Genomic DNA, 12,504 nt, shown 5'->3' with positions numbered 1-12,504 from the left:
TAGTGGCCACAGGCTCTGCTTTTGTGATCATTAACTCCAACGCAAGTCAAACAGACCCACTGGTAATATGGGGATTACTTTAGAATTGAGGGACTCACCCAGGGCTCAGCCAGGCCTTGTACTGAGATCCCTCTCAGGGTGTTGCAAGGTTGTTGCTGTGTTCAGGCAAGATCCATTTTCTTAGCCATTTCTCCATCATTGGGTGATCCCCGTGTCTTTCTTGGGGTCCTGTTTTCCAGGTAGCCTCCCTGGTGATGTGAGTAGCAGTCCAGTCATCCTTGTTCCACCTCTAGTATCCTCCTATGAGTGAGTACATACCATATTTGTCTTTCTAAGTCTGGGTTACCTCACTCAGGATGATTTTTTCTAGATCCATCCATTTGCCTGCAAACCTCATGATGCCATTGTTTTTCTCTGCTAAGTAGTATTCCATTGTGTATATGTGCCACAATTTTTTTATCCATTCTTCAGTTGAAGGGCATCTAGGTTGTTTCCAGGTTTTGGCTATTACAAACAATGCTGACATGGACATAGCTGAGCAAGTGCTCTTGTGGTATGATTGAGCATTTCTTGGGTATATGCCCAAGAGTGGTATAGCTGGATCTTGGGGGAGATTGATTCCCAATTTTCTAAGAAAGTGCCATATTGATTTCCAAAATGGTTGTACAAGCTTGCATTCCCACCAGCAGTGGAGGAGAGTTCCCCTAGTTCCATATCCTGTCCAGCATAAAGTTTCTTCAGTGTTTTTTATCTTAGCCATTCTGACAGGCATAAGGTGGTATCTCAGAGTTGTTTTGATTTGCATTTCCCTGATGATTAGGGATATTGAGCAATTCCTTAAATGTCTTTCAGCCATTTGTGTTTCCTCTGTTGAGAATTCTCTGTTTAGTTCTATAGCCCATTTCTTAATTGGACTGTTGGTCATTTTGATGTCTAATTTCTTGAGTTCCTTATATATTCTGGATATCAGTCCTCTGTCAGATGTGGGGTTGGTGAAGACCTTTTCCCATTCTGTAGGCTGTCACTTTGCCTTGTTGACCATATCCTTTGCTCTACAAAAGCTTCTCAGTTTCAAGAGGTCCCATTGATTGATTGTTTCTCTCAGTGTCTGTGCTACTGGTGTTATATTTAGGAAGTGATCTCCATGAACAACCTGGACATGATTGGGAGTAATGAAGGCCGAGGGTCGAGGGAAAGAGAGCCTGTGGGAGCGGGAGATCCCAGCTGGATCAAGAACAGAGAGGGAGAACAAGGAATAGGAGACCATGGTAAATGAAGACCACATGAGAAAAGGAAGAAACAAAGTGCTAAAGAGGCCCACAGAAATCCACAAAGATACCCCCACATTAGACTGCTGGCAATGGTCGAGAGACAGCCGGGACTGATCTACTCTGGTGATGGGATGGCCAAACACCCTAATAGTCATGCCAGAAACCCCATCCAAGGACTGAGGAATCTGGATGCAGAGATCCATGGCTAGGCCCTGGGTAGAGCGCCAGGAGTCTAATTAGCGAGAAAGAGGAGGGTTTATATGAGCAAGAATTGTTGAAACCAAGGTTGGATAAAGCACAGGGGCAAATAGCCAAACAAATGGAAACACATGAACTATGAACCAAAGGCTGAGGGGCCCCCAACTGGATCAGGCCCTCTGAATAGGTGAGACAGTTGATTGGCTTGATCTGTTTGGGAGGCATCTAGGCAGTGGTACCAGGTCCTGTGCTCATTGCATGAGTTGGCAGTTTGAAACCTGGAATTTATGCAGGGGTGCTTGGCTCAACCTGGGAGGAGGGGACTGGACCTGCCTGGACTGAGTCTACCAGGTTGATCACAGTCCTCGGGGGAGGCTTTGCCCTGAAGGAAGTGGGAATAGGGGGTGGGCTGGGGGGAAGGGGAGGGGGACAGGAGGGGGGAGAACAAGGATATCCGATATCCGTGGCTGATATGTAGAACTGAATGGTATTGTAAAATAAAATAAAAGAAAAAAAAAAGATCCATTTTTTTTTTTTAGATTTTCATTTCCTCTCCAAACCTAGCTTATTTTACATTAAAATACTAAAACATTCTAAATAAACTTTAAAAAAAATATTTGTTTTTTAAGTGTTTAACAGGGACAGAATTTTAAAAGCCAAGTTTCCAAGTGATTTTGGTGGATCACAAATAACAAAGTTTTGATCAAGTTCTTTTCCTGGCTATGGGCAATGGACAAAATCTCCTGGTTATCCTAAATCAAGATGTCCCTTTGAGTCTGTTTTCTAGGACATGCTAAAACTAAATGAAAAACTAAGGAGATGACTCAGCAGTTAAGAATGATTATTGGTCTTGTAAAGGACCCAGGCTTCCTTCTAGCCCCCACATCAGCTGGGTCACAAACACATGTAAGTGAAGTTGCATGAGATCTGATGCCCTGTTATGGCTTCTACAGGCACTAAATGCACATAAAATAATTTAAAAACCTGAACAATAACAACAAAACCCTAAACTCTCTAAATCAAGACTTTTTGCTTCAGGATTCTATAGTTTTATGTTTTTCACCATGGTTTCCAACTACATTTTTATTTATATAATTAAGCAATGTCTATTTAAATCTCTTGGGTGTTAAGTTGTCTTTAAAATAGTAGAAATTGTCTTTGCTGTTGTTATTGTTCATGTTTTTTCTCCAGCTTCTGTGGCAGGTACCAGGAGGAACTAATTAAGTTTCTGTTAGAGTGCTACAGATGGAAGGATGCATAGGTGGAGGGAAGAATCACCATGTCTTGGATTCATAGGTTTGAGGATAAAATCCTGGAATTATGGAAGGCTCCCCAGAGTTTTCCCACTTTCCTCAAAGATGTGCAAATAGCTTTTTACTGAAGTTAAACATTGGCCCTTACCTACTTGTGGGGCGTTTACCCACCACCCCCACAGTTCCCCAGAGTTTTCTTGAGTGCAATCAGCAGGAAATATTAGATAGAAGGATTTATTGCGGAGAATATCACAGAGAAAAACAGATAGACAATAAAGGATAGCCTCGAGAGGGCCTGGAACCTATTCCAACGGGCCCCGACTGTCTCTGGCCCGGGGTTTTTATAGAGACGCCAAGGGGTGGAGCAAAAGACCTCCTCCCCCAGCACAGCCAAGTGCAGACCATCTCAGACACCTGCACTCAGGCCCGTGGTCCTGATCATCCTCTATTCGGACCTGCTGGGTAAAGCCATGAGGAACCCAAGAACGGGCTCCCACACCTACTTACAAAAATAAATTGGGAATGTATGTATTGATGGGGAGAAATACAAAGTTAGATGAACCATACAGCTGAAATATAATGTGCATGACCTAAGGAAACACACAAGCATGGTACTTGTGCTTAGCAGATTACAGAACACTGGTCATGTAGTGGTTTCTGCTTGTTTCTGTTGTTTTCATAATTGGGATGTTGAAGGAGAACATGTTTACATTCTCACAGTATGACACATAAAGATTCAGGTGGCTTACAAGAACATATAGAAACATTTTATTTCCTTCTATCCCTTATTTTTTCTCTTTTATTTCCTTCTTCTGTCATCTTTACCCCCTTCTTCCCATCTTCTTCCTTTCTGCCTTAACTGTCTATATTTTACATCTCAGGCTTCTTCATATTTTAATAGGGAAGAGATATGCACTCCGAATCTGAGACTACACATGCTGTAGCTCATGATCCAGTAATGCAAAGTTTGACACTATTGTAGGAAACCACATGCATTAGTTACTTTCTGTTGTGGTGTGCACCCGTGAGCTTTTTGTCACCCTGACACAAGTTCGCTAGGATTATCTGGGAACAGCCAACCTCAATTGAGCAAATGCCTCCATCAGATTGGCCTGTATGTAATTCTGTGGGGGACATTTTCTTGATTAATGGTTGATATGGGTTCGCCAAGCCCACTATGAGCTGTACCATCCCTGAGCAGGTGGGAATGAGTTGTAGAAGGAAGCAGACTGAGCAAGCCATAGAAATTAAACCAGTAAGCAGTGTTCTTCCATGGCTTCTGCTTCAGTTTCTGCCTTGACTTCTTGCTCTGACTTCCCTCAAAAATGGGTTATGAGATGGAAACATAGCTAAATAAACCCTTTCCTTATCAAGTTCTCTTGGGAAGAATATTTTATCACAGCCAAAACAAGGCAAACTAATACACTGTGATAAACATTCCGACAAAAGCACCTTGGGCAAGAAAAAGAGTTTATTTTTCCTATGGTTCCAGATGGATAGAGTCCATCGTGTCAGGGAAGGCATGGCAGGAGGAACATGGGGGTAAGAGAAGGCAGCACTCAAGAAGCAGAGTGAAAGAGCAAGAAACTCCAAGTGAAATACACCCCCGCCCCAGGAAGGCTCCACCTCCTGAAGGTTTCGTTACTTCCCTAATCAGTTTCGCCAACCAGGGACCAAGCATTTAAATACACAAGTGCTGTGGGACGGTCTGTATGTCAAATTGCTCTGATTGGTCAATAAATAAAACACTGATTGGCCAGTGGCCAGGCAGGAAGTAGGTGGGACAAGGAGAGAGGAGAATTCTGGGAAGCGGAAGGCTGATGCGGAGAGACACTGCAGCCACCGCCATGACCAGCAGCATGTGAAGATGCCGGTAAGCCACCAGCCTTGTGGCAAGGTATAGATTTATAGAAATGGATTAAGTTAAGATATAAGAACTGTTAGCAAGAAGCCTGCCACGGCCATACAGTTTGTAAGCAATATAAGTCTCTGTGTTTACTTGGTTGGGTCTGAGCGGCTGTGGGACTGGCGGGTAGCAAAGATTTGTCCTGACTGTGGGCAAGGCAGGAAAACTCTAGCTACTAATGGCGCCCAACGTGTTGGCAAAAGTTTCTACCTAAAACCTGAGAAAAGATTCTAAAATGGAGCTAAAAACAGCTTCCTAATTGTCTCTCTCAAATGAGCGGCAGCCTGCCGGTTTGAGTTACTGGCGGGTTCCTAGCGTACGAGCTCGGTCTGCAGTATGGCGGGAATGAGGCCTCTGCAAGTGGCACATTAAGCTGCGTGGTGGATTTAGCCTTTGCTAGTACAAAACAAAAAGAGGTTTCTGGGCTACACGCTGCTTGGATAAAAGCATAGACCCACGATGGCTTCCAGAGATGGCGGAAAACGTACCACCGCCATGTTGGGAAGCTGAAGTGGGCGGAGCCAGCAGCCACAGCACCGTTTCAGGCTTAAAAGGCTGCAGTTTAAAACAATAGGCTCAAGGTAATATAAAACATAAGCCATTGCCAGGCGGCGGTGGAGCACGCCTTTAATCCCAGCACTCGGGAGGCAGAGCCAGGCGGATCTCTGTGAGTTCGAGGCCAGCCTGGGCTACCAAGTGAGTTCCAGGAAAGGTACAAAGCTACACAGAGAAACCCTGTCTCGAAAAAAAAAAAAAAATAAGCCACATAAAGATGGCTACCACACAGAGAATCTGGATTATGTTCTCTTTGATATTTGTAACTGAAGAAAAACATTTGATTACAAAAGCTGTTAAGTTATGCCAAAATGTGTATTTTAAAGGTACCTTGACTTCAAAATTTGGCTATAAGGATATGTTGCTTTGGAAAGGAGGCTCTGCTTTTGTTTCTACAGAAAGCCAGAGGCTATGGATTTGTTCCAGATTAAGATACATCAGGTTTGACCAGCCAAGACCACCTGAAAGGTCTCCGATGACACCATGGCCCAGATGATCCAACATCCAGAATCGTTTCAAGGCAACTGGCTCAGACGATACAGCCTCACGGACTACTCCATGATCCTTAAAATTTTCTTTGTGTCCCCATAAGAAACAGCGCCCCCCTTCAGCAGGAAGTAGTAAGAAAAGCTACGACCAAATTCCCAAATATACCAAGCTGACTTTGGAGATGTGTAAAAGTTAAAACCTTTCTTTAAAAAAAAAAAAGAAAGGGGAAGTGCTGTGGGACGGTCTGTATGTCAAATTGCTCTGATTGGTCAATAAATAAAACACTGATTGGCCAGTGGCCAGGCAGGAAGTAGGTGGGACAAGGAGAGAGGAGAATTCTGGGAAGCGGAAGGCTGATGCGGAGAGACACTGCAGCCACCGCCATGACCAGCAGCATGTGAAGATGCCGGTAAGCCACCAGCCTTGTGGCAAGGTATAGATTTGTAGAAATGCGTTACTTTAAAATATAAGAACAGTTAGCAAGAAGCCTGCCACGGCCATACAGTTTGTAAGCAATATAAGTCTCTGTGTTTACTTGGTCGGGTCTGAGCTGCTGTGGGACTGGTGGGTGACAAAGATTTGTCCTGACTGTGGGTAAGGCAGGAAAACTCTAGCTACACACAAGTCTATGGAGGACATTTCTCATTCAAACCACAACATTGCAGATTATCTCTAGTTTCTCTTATTTAAGGTTGTAGTCAGATGGGACATGATGGTGCTTTCATCATGCACAACTTAATATTTCTTAAGGATTCCCAAAGTGTGCTTTTCCCATCTCCCGGAAGACCCTAAACTAATTTTCAGTGAAGATGAAGAACTTGTAGCCATGAGGCAACTCCAAAATTCTTATTATTCTTCAACAATTTCTGTGAGATACCAAGGTTTGACTCTTAGAACAACTTCATGGAATATATTGTTCAGTAAAAACAAGTATTCTTTTCTTTTATTAAGAGTTGTCAAGTGATAATAGTCTCCCCAAGAGGATGTGTGTGGTGTAGAATACTAGCTTTAATAATAAAAACAATTGAAAGGACACAAGCCAATGGCCCAGGGACAAAAATCTAAACCATCTCAATATGGACAGTTAAAAATAAAACATATTTGTTGAAAATGAATTCAAGACCTGGTCTTGGACCTTTTGAGCAAAGCTGATGTTTACAAAGAGATTTGGGGCTGTTTATTTTGGAGTTTCCCAACAAAATCATCTGGGATTTTGTATACTTCATCAAGACTGAGTCTTCAACAAGAATATGAACAAATTTTGCTTGAAATTTTGGTTTTCAAACATTCTCATATTCTGCCTAAATCTTCCCTGGCTTTACTTGGAGGATACTATTAGAAGCTACTCATATGCTCAGAAAATGGAATTCAGAATATCTGTTTGCAAAACACAAAACAAACACTAAAAATGACTAGCCCTCACCCCATTTCTCACAGATATAGAGGCAGCTGTCGAAATAACGAATACCTATTTTTTCTGCTCAATAATCTTTGAAGTCTTTTCTTTGCTAATAAGCTATTTTCCCCTTCAACTATCAAGACACTAAGTCAATGTATAGAATTTTAAGTCGATAACTTATTGACAACATATGTGTATTAGATGTGACAATCATCATCAGTGGTGTGGTTCATATTTCAAGTTCAATATTGTGGACTTTTTCAAGTTAGTATGAGCTGTGGTTACATCAGCCCAATGCCGATTTAAACAATCAGCTTTATTTCAATGGCACCGGCATTCTAGCGTTGACTCCACCTAGCCTGTGTCCTATGTAGGAGTCTTTAGTAAATGGAACCAAGTAGGTACGTTAAAACGGCTGAAGTATCCAGGGCTGGTGCTAGAGGAGGTGGCAGTTTAGAGTTGGGGGAGCCATTTTTCATCCACTAGCATGGAAAGGGTGCCTTCTACCCACTGGGTGCACTTTTTCACAATTCGTCTTTAAAATAGCACCTTTGAATGCTACCTGCATCCTGGTTCTGGGGGAGGGGAGGTGGTTGATAGTGGGGCTATTCTTTTTTTTTATATACATTATTTATTTATTTGTTGTTTATAATAGGGCTTTTATATATTTCTTCTTTTTCTTCTTCTTCTTCTTCTTCTTCTTATTATTATTATTATTATTATTATTATTAAGAGATTTCTATTAATTTTACATATCAACCACAGATTCCCCTCTCCTCCCTCCCTCTGTCCTCTGCCTTTCCCCTGAACCCACCTCCTCCAAGGCAAGGTCTCCCATGGGGAGTCAGCAGAGCCTGGTACATTCAGTTGAGGCAGGTCCAAGCCCCTCCTCCCTGTATCAAGGTTGTGCAAAGTGTCCCACCATAGGCACTGGGCTCCAAAAAGCTGGCTCATGCATCAGGGACGGGTGTTGTCAATGAAGGGCCACTTCCCTATCCACTGCACGCTGCAGGTCGAGCACATATGCTAGGAACGCACCAATAACTCAAATGGGCAAGCTGCTGCCCATTTAAGAGAGACAATTAGGAAGCTGTTTTTAGCTCCATTTTAGAATCTTTTCTCAGGTTTTAGGTGGAAACTCTTGCCCTACATTGGGCGCCATTTGTTGCTGGAGAATTTCTCTCCAGCTCCCGCCAGTCCCGGAGCCCACTTATAAAATAAACACACAGACTCTTACATTATTTAAACTGCTTGGCCATTAGCTCAGCCCTACCATTGTCTAGCTCTTACTCTTATATTCAGCCCATTTCTATTAGTCTTTACTTTGCCATGAGGCTTGTGGCTTACCGGTACTTTACATCTTCCTTGTCCTGGCGGCAGCTCCAGGCGGTCCCTTCTTCCTTCCTCCTTCCTCAATTCTCCTCTCTCCTTGTCCCGCCTATAGACAGGTCCCGATCCCACTGCCTGGGGGACCCCTAAACAGTTCAAACTAAACACAACTTTCTCACCTATCCAGAGGGCCTAGTCCAGTACCATGGGGGCTCCTCGGCTATTGGTCCATAGTTCATGTGTTTCCACTAGTTTGGCTGGCTGTCTCTCTACATTTCCCCATCATGATCTCAATGTCCCTTGCTCATAGAATCCTTCCTCTCTCTCATCAATTGGTCTCCTGGAGCTTGGCCTGGTGCCCAGCCATGGATCTCTGCATCTGCTTCCATCAGTCACTGGATGAGGGCTCTATGATAACAGTTAGGATATTCACCCATCTGATCACTGGAATAGGCCAGTTCAGGCACCCTCTCAACTATTGCCAGTAGTCTAAGGTGGGATTATCCTTGTGGATTCCTGGGAACTTCCCTAGCACTCTGTTTCTCCCTATTTCCATGATGTCTTCATTTATCATGCTATCTCTTTCCTTGCTCTCCCACTCTGTCTCTGTTCTAGCTCGAACCTCCCATTCCCCTATGTTATCATCCCCCAGGAAATCAGTATGGCAGTTTCTCAGAAAAGTGGGGCTCAATCTTCCTCAAGACCCAGCTATACCACTCTTGGGCATATACCCAAGGAATCGTCAATCATGCCACAAGGACACAGGCTCAACTATGTTCATTGCAGCATTATTCATAATAGCCAGAACCTGGAAACAACCCTAGATGCCCTTCAACTGAAGAATAGATTAAGAAAATGTGGTACATATACACAATGGAGTACTACTCAGCAGAGAAGAACAATGACATCATGAAATTTGCAGGCAAATGGATGGAACTAGAAAATATCATCCTGAGTGAGGTAATCCAGACTCAAAAGGACAAGCATGGTATGTCCTCACTCATAAGTGGATACTAGATGTAAAGCAAAGGATAACCATACTGCAACCTGCAGCTCCAGGGAGGCTAGCCAGCAGGGGGACCCTAGGAAGGGTGCATGGATAGCCCAGAAAAGGAGAACTAGATCAGATCTACATGAGTAAATTGCAGGCAAAGAGGGATAATAGAGGGAGCTATTCTCCTTGAGAGCAATCACTTGTTGATTTTTCTTCTTCTTATTGCCTATCATTAACCCCCACAACCACTTCTTAAAGAGTTGGGGAAAGAAATGAAGGTGATTTTTTAAACACACAAGTTGTGCCTACAGGCACTACATCAAGGGACATTTATGTAGGAATATGCCTCCTCTGGTTGAAAAAAGTTCTATCAGGATTCAAGATCAGATGCACTGAATGTCAAACACAGGACACTTTACTCCACCACAAGCTTTGACAGCCAATGGAAGGACCACCAGTGACTGAGATCATCTGTCTGGATGAGAGCCACCTTAGCATCTTAGGAGCCATGGTATGAAAACGTGTTTTTTTAAGAATAGAATCATTGTTTCCTTAGTGATATTTCTTCCCTGTCACTCTAGAGAAAAAGGTGTGATACAGCCCATATGTTAGAAATAACACAAAATTTAGGAAGAAATCATGCATTCCCAGGACCCCAGGGATGAAGTTTGTAAGGCCCATGACAGAATGAGCTAGAACCAGGAGATAAAAACTCGTCAGCACTCTTACTCCAGGAGTCTAAACTCTAAGGCACAATTCTCTATTTCCTTATTCTATGTTAATCTTGCCCTTGTCACCAGTCCTGTAGGACTGCAGTAGGGAGGGGCTCATCTATGAGAGGCATCATAAAGTTGTGAAGGAGAAAGCAGAAAGCCATGCTTTATCTAAAGCCTGGTTTCAATAGAACCATCCCTAATCACTTCTGGACATCAGATACTGATCATTTAATTTTGGAATGCCAAAGGACATACAGGAAGCTCCTCAGCGTGGGACTCTGAACATGCTCCCAACCCCACCACTCCTTGCCCCACAGAGCTTCTGTAGATCCCTAGCTGAAATTTGATTTGCCCAGACTTTTATTTAAAATCCTTCATGCCCCATCAGTGTCTTCAGGAGACACTACTAGTCAGCACCTTCACGTCTGCCTTCCTGCCCTCCTTCCTTAATTTTACATTTTAGTGTAATATCTAAGCTCCCTTTCAAGCTGGTGCTCACTTAGCACACCATGGTTATGTTCAAACCCTGAGTCGGTATTGTTCTGAGTGAAGAACTTATTGTGTCTGGTCTCAGCTTTTTCATTTGTAATGTGGGAATGATGGATGCTTGATTGAGATGCAGTGAGCAGCCATGCAGCAAGAATGCAGCCTGGGATCTATGTATTTCAGATGTTCACTTACAAAGCATTTTTTTTTTTTGGTGGTTTCCTATTTTCCTCTTCTTTGTAGAGAAATGTTAGATAATATAAACAACTCTTTGAAATTCTCAGGATGGTCTTTGGCACACCCCTCATTTGATGTCATTTCATGAATGCTTATGGCTTCTTTTAAACTCCAAAAAAATAGGAGAAGATACTTCCACGGTTGTGTTTGCTTAACACTGTTAATACTTCGAAATCAACTCCACTCCTGGCTTGTGAGCTTCCAGTAAATGCTGTCCAGACACCCCATGTTATCTGCTTCCCATATAATTTAAAAATTTCCAACAGGCAAATTAAACACTTCAAAGAGAAATAAGTGAAGTCCATTTTTTAAATTACACTCTCTACCTCAATATATCAACAGTATCGTAACCTCAACATAAAATATAACATCTATTAAATAGATGTTTGTTTCTTATGTGGCCTTTGAAATCTTGCACATGTATTGCATTTTATTTTGCATTGGTTGTGTGATTAGTAGTCACCATGCTTTATTGCACAGATCACGAGGGTGAGAACACAGCTTGGTCTTCCGTGCACAGAACCCATCCCAGTGGCTGACCAGAAGAAGGAACTTATATCTTGTCAGTGAGTAATATTTTGATCATGAGAAACCACTGCAGGTATGGCCATGGGCTCATTGTCTGGGGCTACATGATGAAGTAGCACAGATATGGTGGCATAATGCAGAGAAATGTATTGCCTCATAAATCTGGAGACTGGATGATTGAGATCACATAGTCTCAAGGTTAATTTCTTCTAAGACTTTGAGGAAGCCTCTGCTTCCCGCCTCTCTCCTGGCTTCTTGTCTCATGCTGGCAAGCAGTGAGTACTTAGCTTCCGTTGTACCATTCTAGAGTTTCCTGCCTTGGTTTGTGTGTGTGTGTGTGTGTGTGTGTGTGTGTGTGTGTATTATGTGTCCAATTTCTTCCTTTTTTTTTTTTTTTTTTTTTTGGTTTTTCGAGACAGGGTTTCTCTGTGTAGCTTTGCACCTTTTCCTGGAACTCACTTGGTTGTCCAGGCTGGCCTCGAACTCACAGAGATCCGCCTGCCTCTGCCTCCCAAGTGCTGGGATTAAAGGCGTGTGCCACCACCGCCCGGCAATTTCTTCCTTTTATAAGGACATTAGTCATCAGATAAGAGTCTTGCTGTGTAATTATTTCCTCTCAACTGAGTAGGAAATACTTCTGTAGAGAGGAGAGAGGATTGTAAGATTCAGGAAGCTCAGGGAATTTACTAGGTTCTGGAAGCTCATAGGTTTTAGGAAGCTCAGGAAGTGAGGAAAAGAACATTACAAGCTCTTCAAGGTCCCTCCCCATAGTTACAAAGGCAGTGAACTAAGCTGGCAGGGGAAGACTTTCTCTTCAGTGGAATGGCTTACAATGTAGCAGAGGGTGGGATGGTGAATGTAGATATGTGTAAATGTTCCAGGAATGTAGCTTCCATGAGTCATTGCTGTGGCAGGATGGGCTTTGTGGTGATAAAGATTGAGCCATTCTTGCTCCTGTAAGCAATGACAATAAACTCATATGATTTGCCAAGTTAGATGTAGGTAGAATCCTTTCTTTGACCTGTCATTGGTGCCCCATCTGGGGTAAATATACTTTTCATATCTCTATAGGATTTATAAGATTCTTTTTGGAACTGAGACCAATTCTCAGGTACTGTGGATTAATGAGAAGGGGGAAACCCA

Source organism: Peromyscus maniculatus, chromosome 13 (assembly GCF_049852395.1).
Source record: "Peromyscus maniculatus bairdii isolate BWxNUB_F1_BW_parent chromosome 13, HU_Pman_BW_mat_3.1, whole genome shotgun sequence".
NCBI classification, from domain to species: domain Eukaryota; kingdom Metazoa; phylum Chordata; class Mammalia; order Rodentia; family Cricetidae; genus Peromyscus; species Peromyscus maniculatus.
This window is presented reverse-complemented; position numbering follows the sequence as displayed.